This window comes from Cydia strobilella, chromosome 8 (genome assembly GCF_947568885.1).
Source record: "Cydia strobilella chromosome 8, ilCydStro3.1, whole genome shotgun sequence".
In the NCBI taxonomy this organism is placed as follows: Eukaryota; Metazoa; Arthropoda; class Insecta; order Lepidoptera; family Tortricidae; genus Cydia; species Cydia strobilella.
Genome location: NC_086048.1, coordinates 16,626,147 through 16,642,925, shown reverse-complemented (window position 1 = coordinate 16,642,925; position 16,779 = coordinate 16,626,147).

Here is a 16,779-nt window from a genome sequence, read left to right as displayed (position 1 = left end):
AATTATCTAGGACGTCGGCATTAAAATTAACATTACCTGCAGCAGCTTACAATCCAATTGGCAGCAACGCTACGCTGTAATGCTGCCGCAATTGGAATGTTGCCTTCAGTCTTAAAATTATGTAATCGGTTGCTTTTGTCGAGCAAGGAATCTTTTGTCTCATACGATGATAACATTGTGTTATCCTATGTATCGTACAAAAGACGTTCATTAAACGTTAGGGGATTTGCTTTAATTATAAAGTCTTCTCAGGCATCTAAGGTAAGGTGGGGTAAGACTAACATAGTTTATTTTGCTCGGGGCAAGACAAAAAGTATGAGGATTCCATACAAGTGATAGTCTGATCCCGGTGATAGTCTTACCCCACTTTACCTTACATCAGTTGATATAATAATACTCAAAATGCGTATTTTGTCATACTTTTCTTTTGAGTGAAAGACTAATCTATTTTTTTTAATTAACAAAAAATCCGCCTAGAAAGTTTTCATGTTTAATTTTGTCGTTACAAAAAAACCCTTTTCAAATTAAATCTGCTAAATATCATGTCCGTATTTTGTGGATTCGCATCGTGCCCACATTCCCCCGTAGCCATGCGGTGTCCCCTAAACTTTATATGTTAAGGGACATTTACCTTTCTGGACCTAATGTGTCATACGTGTTACACAAATGCGTTGCAGGAATTTCGGCAGTTTTATGAACTATCAAAAGTCTGTACAATGGGGAATGTTCTGAAGAACTTTTTGATTTGGTGCCACCGTCGCGTTGCTCTACCACCGCACCTCCCGCCAATGAAACAAAGCTCATCCTTACGTTCTTGACACGTGGCAAACTAAGAACAAGCGGGCATCTCGCTCGTTTTTGCCCAGAACATGCATCTTCTGAGGTGTTTCCCTTGCGCTATGACATGGGGTTCTTCAAGAAGCAGGTATTTAGGGTTCTCAAAGGTTGGCAACGCATAAGTGGCTCCTCTAATGTTGCTTATGTCCATGGGCGGCGATGACTGCTTCCTATCAGGCGGCTCGTCTGCTCGTTTGCTTCCTATTACATAAAACAAAGAAAAAAAAGTTAATGATTACAGTTCTTATATTTCATTACCCATTTTATTTATTGGAGACTGATAGTAAAATAACAAGTGACAAAATTGTTGATGGACTAATAATAAACGAGCATGATTTTGTAATGTTTTTGTAAAGTTGTAAAGTTGAATGTTGTTTTCAAGTAGTAGTATTTAAGTGTAATTATAAAGGTTTCAAGATCATGTATCATGTTCACGATGTGTATTCTGATTGTAATAACAGGTTATAAATTTGATCTGGATTTGTTATGGACTCATGGATATGATCTGTCAGTTTTGAAAGTGACATTTATTCAACCAGAGACGTCACTTTTGACACTAATCAGATCATATCCATAACAAATTCATATCAAATTAATAACCTGTTATTACAATCAGAATATGGCTTTAAGTTGACAAAATTAAAATCAGTCAATTTTACTGGAAAGTTTCTTGCACGTGGGCTGATTCAAGATTGAAAGGAATGGTGAAAGTTGTTAAACAAGTACTCCGAAGAACTTTAATTCGTAAAATCGAAGTAATTAAACGAAGTAATGGAAATATTCTAAGCTAAACAGCGGGCGGTATCAAATGGCAATGTAATTTTCTGAACGTAAACAATCTGACGTCGTTTGTCGTTCAATCGGCAGCACCCTCGTCTCTGAGCAGATGGTTTGAATCAGTTTACTTCCTACTTTTAGAATTTATCGAACCGAACTGATTATTTTGCAACAAATAGGCGGTAAGCAAAACGTAATACAGGCTGTCCCAAAAATACGTTGACAATTTTGTCAATATTGGCATATTGTTGATAGTTTTAAGAAACGTTTGCGTTTGTGTATTAACTATCAAAGCTAAATGAGTATTATATTGAGATTAATACGTTTTGTTTTATAATTGTAGTTTATTTTTGATGTCATTTTGTAAAAGCTGTCGAAGTAAAAAAATATTTTTTTATGATTTTTTCTATTTACGCAGAAAATATATGTTTTACAAAACCTTGTACAATAAAAATGATATCGTGTAGTTTGTAGTGTAGGTAATTATTTATTGTTGTTGTTACAGCCACAGTCCATAAATGGAAAATTGTACGCCTTACGGCACAACATAGTGATACAATGATTATGTGAGACCTGTACTTATGTACCTTACCTATGTTGAACAAAAAAATGCTTTTGACTTTTTGACTTTTGATTGTTCGTATGTAGCGGTGGTGGCCGAGTGGATTCATATCCACCCGCGGGTTCAAATCCTGGCTCTTACCAATGAGTTTTTCCGAACTTATGTACAAAATGTCAGTTGATATTTAGCACTAGCTTTTCGGTGAAGGAAAACATCGTGAGGAAACCTGCATATACAACTGCGAAGAAATTCAAAGGTGTACTTATGTGAAGTCCCCAAACCGCATTGGGCTAGCGTGGGGACGTGTGTCCAGCAGTGGGACGTATATAGGCTGAATTATTATTAGTTCATGGAATTCAAATTTTGATTTCAATTTATATACATCGAGGCATTTGTTTGTGATCGTTTATTTTTTATAATCAGGTATATTTATAGTTTACACACACACACACGTGAGTGACCCGTTATTAATATATTTAATATTTATAGTTACTATGTTTAAAAGCAGATTTTATTATGTGAGGGGTATAAAACTGGTTGTTATTTGCGACCGTGTTAGAAATCATATTACCTAACTGCCGAAAAGATTTTCAATAACTTTAAAACAAAAAACTATCACTTGTATAGAGCATCAGCCATATAAAAATATTTTCGTAGCAGTCGAGTATACGTCAGCAGCAGGTCGCTAAGCGGGCGAAGTGTTCAAAATTACCTTAACACGCTCTTAAGAATTCTCTTAACAATAAAGTCGCGTGAAGATAATTTTGAACACCTCGCCCGCTTAGCAACTTCTGATGCTGAATGTATGTATAATATTGTTATTATGACGTACATAAATACTTTACTGCCAAGCACTATTTACTTACTAACTTGGGTCAAACCACACCTACTCTAAAATAAGCTAACGAAAAGAATATTTATAAAAATTACATCTATGTATTTATTTACAACTATTTCGATGTAAATTTTAGGTTTAATGGCTGAATTGATCCCCAGTGGCAGAAAAGCCACGGGCTTTATTTCTTATCAAACAAAATAATTTCTCTTTCTTTGAATATAAACGGAACGACATGGACGAAACTTCTCAGCGATTCAAGCTCACACGATAGTAAGAATTAAACATCGATGTTTTTCCGTCCTTCTCACGTAGTTAGGGTAGCGGAAAAACTAAAATGTTTTGTCTCCCTTTACTGCATTAAGTGAGAAGAATGGCTGAAAATAGGAATTATTACCAGAAATACGGGGCACGGTCGATGTTGAAAAAATGTAATCTTATTTTTGTAAAAATATGGAGCGTTTGGAGGCCTTCAAAGTTTTGCAGATACAATTTAAATATTTTGTCATGGAGACACTGCTTACATAATAATAATGTTTGGGCCGCTTTTTGGAGGCAGCTCAATTTCTTGAGACGGATATTGTTACCCTAGTTTTATTTTCTTTGACATACATATTTTTCTAATAAAATTAGAATCATTTTAATATTCCAGAATCAAATGGCTTTCTTTAGCCAAAGATAAATTGTGGTTTCAAAAACACAACTAATATTAATTAGGTACAATGTTATTAGCAGCTGTGAAAGTAAACATAATTTATATTTCTACTGTGTTTAAATTAAATCGTAAGTCTGCTATTTCATGTGATGTTGAATAAAAATGTTGTATGCCTATGTCTATGTCTATGTAAATTTAATTTATGCCTTATGCAAATGAATTATACGTTTATCCGCGTACCGTTTACCTACATGTTCCACTAAGCAGGGCTATTAGTTCTTTTATTTCAAGTGCAAACTGGATGAATTAAAAAGCCATTACGGGCAGAGAAATAAATCATCCGCCTTCCGTTGCAACATTCGCTCAGATGGTTTAATTTACATTGAGAGGGCTGAATTCCGCTTAATTCCCGATCCGGGCCGCGCTGCCCCGGCTAAATACGAGCAAAAGGCCACATTCGCATTAGAACTTCAGCACTTATGCTCTTTTAATAACGGCGGACATCGGCCGTTTCGGAATTTAACGAGTTGTTGACTGTAGGCGCCGGGCCCCCGAAAATACGACCCCCAAATTTTTTAATGTTAAGAAAAATTAGGTAAAAGAAACGTTATTAATGTCGCTTTTTGTTCAACGCGAAAACCTCAATTAGTGTCATTCTTTACTTGTCCAAATAAATAAACCATCCGGAAACCAAGCGGGAAAGACGCTGAATTTTTACTAGATTTAATTTAAGCTCCGTAATAAGGAGTCTTAGGACTGGATATTATCGCTCACTTCTAGTTACTGAATCTATCGGAAACTTGGCAAGAGTATGAAATTGGATTATGACGTTCTTTTAAGGTAAGTTAGGTATCTAGTCAGTAGTTTAACATGTTATTGTGACTTAATATTTAATAATACGTTAATAAATATATCTCATGAAATCGTTTGTCTATTTTTTTTGTACTCATCAGACTTTAGGCTTCAAACACTTTATAAAAAAAAATTAACAAAAAAAATTAAACCGCCGAAAAAACTGAAAAGCAAAAAATAATACATCTTTTTTATATTACCTAACTTTAATAACTAAGTTCTTAACCTAATGTAAGTATATCTCAGTCATTTTGTGTCGGCGCCATCTTTTAGCAGACCATACAGAATCCGACGGCTTTAAATGCTTCAAATGTTTATAAAGGTATTAAACGGTATAACTTATTGAAGATATTTTATTTTGGTCATCAGCATAAAGCAGAAAAAAGGCGTAACTATTACATTCTTGATGGAAAGTTGTTCACACATGAAGGGTCCAAAGTTTCAAACGGCAGGTAGGTAAACTAGGGTGTTAAATGCGAATTGACAACTTGATTGTCGCTCAAAGAGACGAGGGTCTATCCCTCGAAAGTGGAAATGCATTGACGTTTACTTTGGCTTTACCGGGACGTCGCATACGCTTACAAATTATACCGTCCGTGAGTCATTTCTGATATATTAGGCTGAATGCTAATCTGATCGTGGAAAACGGTCTTCGGGATGATAAGATAACAGTGAGTTATTCATTCATGGTAAGAAGTATAGTGCCTTTTTAATTGATATCGTATTTAACGTATTTCAAGATCATGTTTCAAAATTTAAGTTTAAGTTTCAAGTCGAATAATTTCATACCAAATGAACGTAAGTTTGAACGGAGATCAGTGGCGTCAGGCACCTTTACCTATTCGTTATGACGGTCTTGGTGTCCTTCAAGTCCAGGACATCGGCTTGGTGGCTTTTTTGGCCTCGGTACACGGTTCAGCTGATCTAGTTGGACGCATACTAGCAACAGAAAGCACCAATATCTGCATACCTTTCGCATCCGATGCCTTAGCAAAATAGGCCACATTATGTCCATCCAACGAACGTTCGGAAAGCTCGGCCGTTCAGAGGGGCTGGGATGACATCCTCTGCAGGCTATGTCACGTACATTTACAGACTGCATGCCTTATTGCCATCCCCTCAAGTAGGCACACTGCTGGACAATGATTCCAGATCGCAGTGGCCTTCAGGTTGGGATGTAAGGTGTGCAACGCACACCGCTGCATTTGCGGAGTGATGGTGGTGGAAAATGGCCACAATGGGCTCAGCTGCCAAAGATGCGCCGGTCGTTTCCCAAGGCACCGCTCTAAACGAAATCGTTCGTCGTGTGATGCTCTCGGTAAGTGTTCTGCGCCTCCTGGAACCACCAGGACTGTCTCGAACAGACGGTTAACGACCCGACGGGCTGACGCTGGTTCCCTGGTGAGTACATTTGCTGCATCCCATGTAGGATACACTGCTAAAACGGCAGGCTCAGCGGCAGACTGCCGCCAAAAACAAGCGCCTAGAATACTCTGCCTTGGAACTTCCAAGTTGAAAGCCAACTACTTAATGCCCGTCGCCATCGTGACAGCCGAGCCCTGGGGACGGGAGGCGCGTGAGCTCTTCCGAGAGCTATGCAAGCGCCTGAGGGAAAAAGGCAATGACCCCCGTTTTGAGTCATGACTTGTAGGTATGTATTTATATTTATTTATTTCGACTACTTGTCCACCAGGTCTCCATCGCCATACAGCGGGGTAACGCTGCTAGTGTGATGGGGTCATTTGGACCCGGCAACAAGATAAAAGGTTTTAAATTTTTGGTAGCTTTAAAAAAGTGTATTTGTTTGTGTTGTGTATGTTTGTTTATACGTCTCTGAAGCATTTTCGTATTCGCTACATGGGTGCATACCGATAAAACTGTGCTATCGACTACGACGTAGCGCTACGAATGCATCTAATCATTGAAATTAATTATACGACTCTTTGTATAAGTTGTATAATTTAGCTTATAGGCAAACCTGTGATAACTCGGGGCACATTCTAGGGATTTGATATCGATAAAAAAGATGTCGATATATACTTTGCATCCGTTAGCCGCCAATTAGTTATTATAATGTCAAAATAGTTTTGATAAAGAACTCCTTTCAGGCATATTTTACAAATAAATAAGGTTTGTCTCGAAATGGTTTATGTACCTAATGGTATTTTTATTACTTAAGGTAAATTTTACTTTTTATGTACTTTTAGCAATAAATGAAGATAGAGTAATGTTAAAGAAATAATAAATAACTATATAAAATGATTACAATAAAACATTTAGTGCCAATGTGGAAATACTGACCTGCGACAATGCGATTTTGTATACATATATATATTTTGTAGAACATTTAGATGTTGACATGACAGTAACATCGATATATTTAATTGTCGATAAAACATTTTGCTACATCACTACTATAAGTGCCCCGAGTTATCCCATGTTTGCTTATAGGTTTAAAATACAAATTGGCTTATTTTTAATAAGTTGTAACGTCCATTGGGATAACTTCGAAAGCGGAGTATTTTTGAAAATGGCACATCTAATAAGCTAGAAGAATTTTCTACTGTAGCAACAGTACGCCAGATGCCTAAGTAAGCATTGCAGTAGCGTTAGTGTCTAAAGTATGAAGTACCTCTGGTATTTTTAGGTATTTCCCATTTTCAAAATTTATTAAAATGAAATTAAAATTACCTTTTTTGAAGTTATCCCAATGCACCTTAACGTACAGCTAAGCTGCTAAGGAGCTTCTTGGGCTCAAAAGACACAAAACCTGCGCGGTGACTAGAATACTGACTGGACACTGCAAGTTGAACAAACACATGTTTCAAATAGGAAAGATACAAGATCCGACATGCAGGTTCTGCCAGGAGTCAGAGGAGACTGCAATGCACATTCTCTGTTCCTGTGGACCACTAATGTCAAAAAGAAGTACCTACTTAGGGCGGCACGTACTGCAACCCTATGAGGTACAGAACATTACGGCCCAAAGAATCTGGAATTTTCTGGATTCAACGGGCATTAGTAATGAGCTTTAAAGGGCCGTCACAATAGATCACTGTTTGGTCGACGTGACACTCAAAGGCCCACAACGCCCCAAATAATAATAATAATAACGTAAGTCGACCAATTCATATTTTCTACCCTAAAATATCTCATACGCATTTTCTACCCTAAAATATCTCGTACGCATTAACAAAGACGTAACGCCGCCGAACTGTCTCAGTCGTTAGAACAATCGTAATTAACTCAGACGTAGCCTCTGCCGTCGTCCGTTACGCACCGAATTCAGAACTTTCTTAACCTAATATTTGAATATACTGGTTGATTTCAAAAGCAACTCTACATCCTTATCATAAAGATCTGTTCTCTATATAATATTTATTGGAAATACGAGGATGATAAAGTAAACCATGTCAACTTACAACACAATTATAAACGTTGCCAGTTTGTTAACAAGGCGATATGACATAAGCCTGTTTCTCTGTTGTGTTAATTCGTCTCGTAAGGGTTTGATGACAGTAAATGTGTGTACTCCTTTATTCATAAATGATTTGAATATAAAGGGCTTGTTTGGGATTGAAACTTAAGTTCAAATGACTAACACAACTTTGGTAACAAATCTAATTATTTAATTAAATATTTTGATGGCATATAGTCTAGAAATTGGGACTGGTTCCGCCGTGGCGGGGTGGTGTAGGGGTTCAAGGCGTTAGCCCGGATTGCTAAAGATGCCGGTTCGAATCCGGACTTCACCACTGGGAGAGCTTCGTCACTTTTTCTTTAATATGACATCTATTTCAGTTGAAATTACTAACTATTATAATTTTTTAAAGGAAATTGGCAGTAACAGCGCCCGTGTCAAGGCCGCAGCAGTAATGCTGCCACGTAGTTATAATCCGAATATCAGACCTTGAAGGTGACATATTACGGCAACGGTTGCTGCATTACTGTTGCAACATTACAGCTGCGGCGTTCACGCACCCGCTGTCACTCACGTCTCCTTAATGCAGCCATCCGAATGTCAGCTGTAAACTGAGTAGTTCTGACGTAGAACTGACGGGTGTCAGAAGACGTCCTAGTGTTTTACAGTCAAACTTTGATAGTTTTGACCCCCTATTTGAACACGAGGTGTCATGGTCCATAGGTCCTATGGTCACATATATTGCTTAGAATTAAGATTGGAAGTGGCAACTATTGTGACAGTGCAGTGAAAAATTTACGTTTATAAAAATGATTAAAAATGTTAAGAATCATTCCGATAAAATATTTTTAGCTAATCCACTAGTGTTGACAGTGAAAAGAGAAGAAATGTTTTGACGTAACGTTGTTAAATAATTCCCTCAAGTAATGGACAACGTTCCTCCGTAAGTTAACCCTAACAGTTTGGCTGGCACAACTAGTACAAGTTTCTACAAAATTGTTTGTCATGCAACTAACAACATCCGGCCCTTTCGCATTAGGGTGGTTTGGAAGAAATTGATGCATTCTGTCTTGTTGGCGTGTTGTTTCTTGAAGCATGAAAATGATTTTCCGACTTTTTGCGAATATATTTTAGGTGTTATTATTGTGTTTGTTAGTTTGAGTTAAGGTTTATCTTTCTATTTGCTTAATTTAGTTTTAGTGGCAACCGTGGTAAACGCTTCAAACAATGGTTGTCATAATACATTAAAATTAAACAGTCGATAAAACACCAGAAAATAGAACTATACGTTCCTAAAGAGTTAGAAGGTGTCTATGTTACCATTCTATAAACATAACCTTTTTACATATTTATCAGTTTCATTTACGTACAAATATTTATTATTTTTATTTTATTTATTTAATGCAATTATAGATACACGGCATTACAGCATAAAAATACCAATGCGCCGAGAAACTCAAGCTAACAAAATATTTCATTTCAAGGAAAATATAACACAAAAGTAGGTACAAAATACACAGGAAGAACAGAAATATGACATCATAAATATAATTTTTATTTGTGTTGTACACAAGAAGCTTTATTTTTTTATTTCTGAATTTAATTATAATTCACGTGTAACCCATACTATATAACATTATAAATGCGAAAGTGTGTCTGTCTGTCTGTCTTTCTATCTGTCTGTTACCTCTTCACGCTTAAGCGTGAACCAAATTTGAACTAAATGATTTAGTCTAAATTTGGTTTTGTTTGGTACGTGTGGTTTGGCATAGAGATAATTCGAGTCCCGGGGAAGGGACATAGGATAGTTTTTTTGTCGGAAGTCATCCCAAAGAGGGTGAAAAGGGGGATGGAAATGAGAAAATTTATGAATTGCCTGTTAATTGGTTTATTGGTTCAAGTGGTTGGGGAGCATACTATGCTCAAAATTATTGCCATTACGTTTTATCCAGGCACTATACTCTAACTGCTGGAACTAATTCCACGCAGACGAAGTCGCGGGCAAAAGCTAGTTATGTATAAAAATCAATATAGCTATTACGCTATACGGGTGGCTAAAAAATAAGTGCATTCCCGTTGCCAGGGAGGTTTTGGGATTATCCCGAGATCGCGGAAAATAATTTGGGTGTTTCTTACATTTTCGCTGGTCCATTTTCTATGGGAGGGAAAAAATTTTTTTCGCGATTTCGTTGTTGGTCCCATAGTAAAAGTTGCTCAGTATAATCCCAAAACCTTCCTGGCAACGGATTTTGATTTTCACATACATCACATATTATTGGTAACAATGGTAACCCAATGGTAACATATATAATATATGTAAGTGTAGTCTCCAATGTCGTAATTACGAATTTCCAGGTCAATTTATACAATGGAAGAGCTGACAGTCATAGCAAACGTTTGTTAATTAGATAGATTCAATGCGGGAATAGGAGAGGGGGGGCGAACGTTTGATCGTGCGATGGATGGATGTGCCAACAACCTCATATCCCCAGGGACGGCCTAAAGCGGCATTCAAACTGAGATTTTGATCTTGATTGATATTAATTAATGAATTGACATTACCCGCAGTGAATCTCACGCCAATTTTAATTGATGCGAGAGAGTTGCATCAGAGTACCTTATGCAAAAGAAATATCTTACCAAGATAGTGGCTTCGGAGAACCTTGATAAGATATTACACTAGAGTGTCCTACTGAAAACGTAACGATTGAACGAACGAACGAACTGAGATATCTAGTCGCTATGAAATCAAATATCACTACAAGATGAATTTTGTATGGTTTTGATTTTGTTATCATCCGATCTTGACATGACTCACTGTCTACTGACAAAACTTCTAGTACATTTCGCTTCAGTTATCGTCAAAGCCATATCAAAACAAAATCAATACTGTATGAAATTGTCAAATCAGAATCAGCCTGCATTTATTCTCTTATATCGTTATATCGTAGCCGTTACGTTCTAACAAGTTTAGTAGTAAAGGCATAAAAGTGCGAGAGTGATGCATGACATGGTAGACTCAGGTAGATATAAGTTCATTACTGTAAAAATTATACGAATCAAAAACCCAATTATTAAACTGCCGATAACCCGATTAGCATAATATAAATAGGAACATTGTCGGACAAGTTTAGGTTAATCCCGTAAAGGGTCGCCTTAGATAAACTCATCCTGGGTGCGGATTACAGTGTCGCAAGTTGGCTTAGAGCGGACACTTCTGACACTATCGCCAGCCAATGTTCCACGGATTATTACAGGATTTCTATAACTTCATATAACTTTCACGCTAATTGTTAGGGAGATAACTTTCTTATATTTGGTTCCCATTTTACACCTGCTGTTTACGAGAACACTGAACGTAATGTTTGTTTGTCATAACAGTAACAAATAGTTTACACAAAAATTGGTACCTACTGGTAACACCACCGGCCTATGTCGATTTGTAACAACAAGATCGGTTTTAGAACATTGATTAAAAATGTATTTGTTTATTATTTACAGTTATTTTAGAATTACTTACCTACTTAATGGTTTCGTTTCTACTAATTATTTTTTTCAGTGTAGAGAATCTCAGAACTGTACACAGAAATTATCAATTATTGAAAAGAAATATTGTTTCTTAAACTAATTAAATCAAATTGTAAAACTAAATAAACATAGTCTCTTTTCAACGATGCAGACGGAACCATTATACAAAACTATAATATTGCATTTAATTTTTTCTAAAGTGGCACATGATTGTTTGAGTTGTTATCAAAAAGTGCCTTCTAGTTTGGATGAATTAAGTAAAATTGGAGCAAGTTGCATAAGTTTTGTAAAAAAGTCTCCACAACAAAAAATTTCGTAAATTTATCAATTTCGACATTATGACATAGCAAATTTCTATTTATTGTATTGTCTCTTTATTATCTAGGATTATTCGCAGATTGATAGATTGTCAGTGACATCGCCATTATCGAAAAAGCGGTGTGGTTTGCGAGAAAAAACCCGCAAATTGGAACTCCAATAAAAACACGCGTACCGGTGGGAACGCCACCTCGCACCACTCCGTTATTAACATGATCATTTTATGGTTTAAAAAGAAACATGAAACAGTTTTAAAGGCAATTTTTTACTTTATCCTGCTGCGATATTCAAATCCAATCATCGTGCAAAATTTCTTCCTGGTATTTTGTTCTTATTTTAGTGACAGTATCTACGTACTCGTAAAAATATAAACAAATGCGAAGGTAATATTGATACCTGAACTTCCTTGCCATTTTAAATACAGTGACTTCCGAGACAATGTTTATTGAATCAAATCGCCATCTAGTCCACGCTCGGCGAGACGTAATGTGTTCATGTGCTGAAAGTGGAAAAATCCTACGTACTGTAAGATAAAATAACTTGCCATATTGTTTCCTCCATATTTGAAATAGTAGTCAAGAGTGAAAGTAGAACTGGTGCATGAAGCTTTTGGTAAAGACATCTAACAATATACATTTCATTTACCAAAATCTATACTAACGAGTTAATGTGACCATGGATGATGATGCTCTCCCGACCGATTTCGGCCACAGCGACTGTGTGCTCTGGAAAATGCAATTTTTAATTTGCATTATTAGTATAGCTGATCCACTCTCTGGTGCGCCCTTAGGTGGCTCATGTACCCTATCTTCTTGCTAAATACTCGAGCGGCATTTAGAACGCGTCAGCACACCACCTACATACCACTTTTGGTAACCATTGGTAATACTAATAACCAACACACACACGCATAATAATGCGTCTTACGCAAATAGTTTGCGCCAATCCAAAAACAATCCTAGGCGTTCCTATAATAAAAGTGTTCGTCCGCATAAATGCCGTATTTATTTTAAACCTAATTTTGGCGTAGGAGCTGAAATTAAAAAAATACTTTTAGCGGAGCTCTACAAAAATTGAAGGTCCTACTTTAAGCTTTAAGGATGACTCGCGTTAGACCGGGCCGTGCCCGGACCGGAGCTTCCGGCGCTTCGTTTTCTATGCAAAGCATCACGTGATCACCTGTCATGTCATAGAAAAGTTAGCGCCGGAAGCTCCGGCCCGGACACGGTCCGGTCTAACGTGGGTCATCCTTTAGGATGTGTGTTATCTGTGAATATCAATATAACGAGAATGTTTTACATAATTATGTATTTATAATTTAATTTAAAAATTCACTTTTATCAGGCACATGACAATTTTAGTCCCAATTTAATCTTAACTACAATATTGTTTATAATACTAATCCAGCCTCCAAGGTATCCCAGTTCAGAATGAATCATTTTAGGCTATAACATTGCAATTCAAGCTCGCAATCGCTTGAAAATTCATTGTGATTTCAACTCATTGTGGAAATTGAAAAATTAAATATAAATGTGCATGCTAAGTGGGTAGGTCACTCGGACAGAAAGGCACGAGTGAGGCGAGCCCAAGAGCGGCGCTCGCGACTTTCCTCCCTGAATTATTCATTTAATCCTTTCAATATCGCCGACTGAAGGCGGGAAGCGAGCTTAGCTGTTTTTGTCGTTCCCATTGTGTTTGTATACAATAACTCGCGTTCGTAAAACAAAAGTTATTGTATCCTGATTCCTGATGTGACATCAATACTATAAACTTGAGTGAAGCTTCGCAAATTTCAAATTGAATTCCAGTTCATACGGTAGGTATATTTGTTTAAATAAATTACTTTGCGATTTATTTAATTGATGTTGAATTTTAAAAATTATTAATTCTTTAGTAAATTCTTTATAGCTATATTTTTATCTTTGACGGAGCGGAGACGGTTCGTTGTGCTTCCGGTAGCTGATTGATTTATAGTTTCAGTTTTTGGGTTTGGAAAGATTATTCATACATAATTACTGATGTTCATAAAATAGGCCTTATGATTTTAATTTACCAGAATTTTCTGCAAATTTAGTTGGGGTTTGTGAAAATTGTGAATGATTTTGAGTTGTTATTCTTTTTATGTGATATATGATTTTGAATGTAAGTATCCTACATATTCTCTTCTTCTTCATCAACTGTACGCAGGTTAAAGGTGACGTTCTGACTTGAGCTGCATTACTTTTACAGCATTACTCCTTCGACGTTGACGCGGGCGCCTGTAACTGTCACACACTGTCACTCCTTAATTAAATGAGTGATGTTCGTGGCCGCATTACTACCGCGTCTAGAACTTTCAATCCATCACTCATTTTACTAAGAAAAATGACAGTGACAGCGCCCGCGTCAAGGCCGCAGCAGTAATGTCGCAACAGTAATGCAGCTGCACTTTAAAAGTAGGTACTTAGTTTAATATTCCATGCAATATAATATATGAACATTATCAACAATATTAATTTCCGGCTGTGATAATCTCTGCATTTTCCTACTAGGTATTTAAGCAGCTCGTTCACAAGCACTTAATACTATTATAATACAGGTAAATTTACATAGGTTAACCGAATTCACAATTGCAACAAAACGAAAATAAATCCCAAATTACGGCCGCCGAGTCATTTTCTGCTTCACAATTCGTTAAACGTAATTATGAGAGTGCGTTAATTGTGCCGCTTTTGTACTTCATTATCATGACTTAAAATAGTGGAAACGCACCGGTTTTATCTGTGTGCAATGTACATTTATTGCAGTATATTTACGAGAATGCAAAATTAAACCTAATGTCTAATTGCAGCTAAACTGTGGCAGGCGTGGCTCACTCCGCGATTTCGTCGCGTCGCTACAAGTAGTATATCCCAGCGGTATCAGCATGGTTGCATTTTTATCACCTGTCACTACGCCTGTCACTTTCACACTTACATACTTGTTAGAACGTGACAGGCATGGTGACAGGCGATAAAAATGCTACCGTGCTAAGCCCGCTGGTAGCATTTATTCGTCATTGGGACGTCCGTTACGTCATTATGACGTTGCTGACGTCATTTTGCTACCTGGGATGCGGTCCACACCAATTTTGGTGTCTAGCCATAGTAGTCGCCGCGCACCGCTACGGAACGGACACCTGCTCGCGCTTGCGCCACCTAGCGGCCATATCTGTCGTAATAGACGCGTTTTGTTAGAGTGAATCTTCTGTAACTAGTACTATTATTTATTCTGTGACTGTGGAATGAACTGTCGCCCGCGGTATTTCCGGACCGATTTAACATTCAAACCTTCAAGAAAATAGCGTACTCCCCTTCGATGTTTCAGATGTCTATGAGCGGCGGTAATTGCTTACCATAAGGCGAATCGTCTCCTTGTATGCCTCCTTTATTATAAAAATAAAATTTTACGTCATGCTTCTTATCAATATTTCGTTTTCTTTGTGACCTGTAACGTCCACTGTCACCGTGAGGGGGCTTGCTCAATAAAACACAAATTGGTATTTAAGCGCGTACACGATCGACTCGTCCGCTCGCCGCGTCATCTACCCTCCGACTGCCGGCAAACGGGGCGAATCACCGTGCACATTTATTTACTTATACATTACACATACAACTCTCAAAGCAGATTAAAATTCGAGGACAACGTTCCGCAGTTTGGTTGCCGATAGCAGTTCGATGGGTTTCGCAAACTTAATTAAACTCGTCCAACAGAATGAATAATCCGTTCCATTTAATGTCCCTTGACGTATGGTAAAATTAACTACTAAATATACTAATATTCCCACAAGTTTGATAACTTACAAGAGTTTGGGGTAACTTGGTAACATTTACAAAGCTACAAGGAATTGGCAATTAATGTAAGAGAGCAATATTAACTCAACTTCTAGCTTCACTGTTCTTATTCTTACCGTAATTGTTATTTTAGATGTGTAGGAACAAGGAATTAATTTCTATCTTGTCATGGTGACAATAATTTGAGATCCCTAGCGGCTTTCATGTAGATTGTCACTGTGACGGGTTCGAAGTGGCATCGAAATTAGATTCCTTGACTGTAGCTACATATTCTGTGGGACCAATAATCTACTTCTATTAGTAATTGAAGTACCTATTTCTAACTACCGTAAATTGCCACTCATCAAGACTGCCCTCTTGATGAGGTACTGAATTGTTCCAGAAAAAAAAACAACTATGCACGATTTAAATTTCTCCAGAGCATTTAGTTCAAGAACAGAGACCGCGGCAGAATCATCGTGCTATTCGAAGGTGCGAACAAAGGCCCAGTCAGACTTCTAAGCCTATATAAAACTCCTAGGTAAGTATAGGTACTTTAATGCTTAAAAGGCAGGTACCGTTCTATTAGTTCAAGGCATTAAATTTACTTTACTTTAAAGAAAGTGGTATCTTTTATGGATACTTATTACTCGTACAGTTTTTTAATGGAAGTACGGAAATGGGAGGAAATTTTCTAACTTCATTAGGTTTGATCGTAAATTGTAGTACCTACCTTTGGCAAAGTAAAAGCAAACTGGTTGGAAAATCAGTTGCCTATTTTCCAAGAAATATAGGAATTTACTTCCCAGTAGTGATCTGGTTACACGGCAGTACCCCTGCGAAATAAAGCATCTTATTACCTTTAATTTATAAGCTTCTATTACCTGACAAATTTTAAGAATGTTCTTGTCTGTGTCTTATGTCGAATAAAAAATATGTTTAGAATGGCTCGCCTTGTTGACCCACCTATGGATTGCCTAAAGGATGACACGTTAGACCGGGCCGTGACCGGGCCGGAGCTTCCGGCGCTTCGTTTTCTATGGAAAGCATCACGTGATCACCTCAAAACACACACGTACACATGTTATGCAAGCCATATCTAGTTTGTATAGAATGCTTTTTTACTCCCTTCTTTTTTTTGTGTTTCAACTTAGTTATTGCATGTTAATTGTACTTTTGTGGACATCTGTCATTGGCTATGTT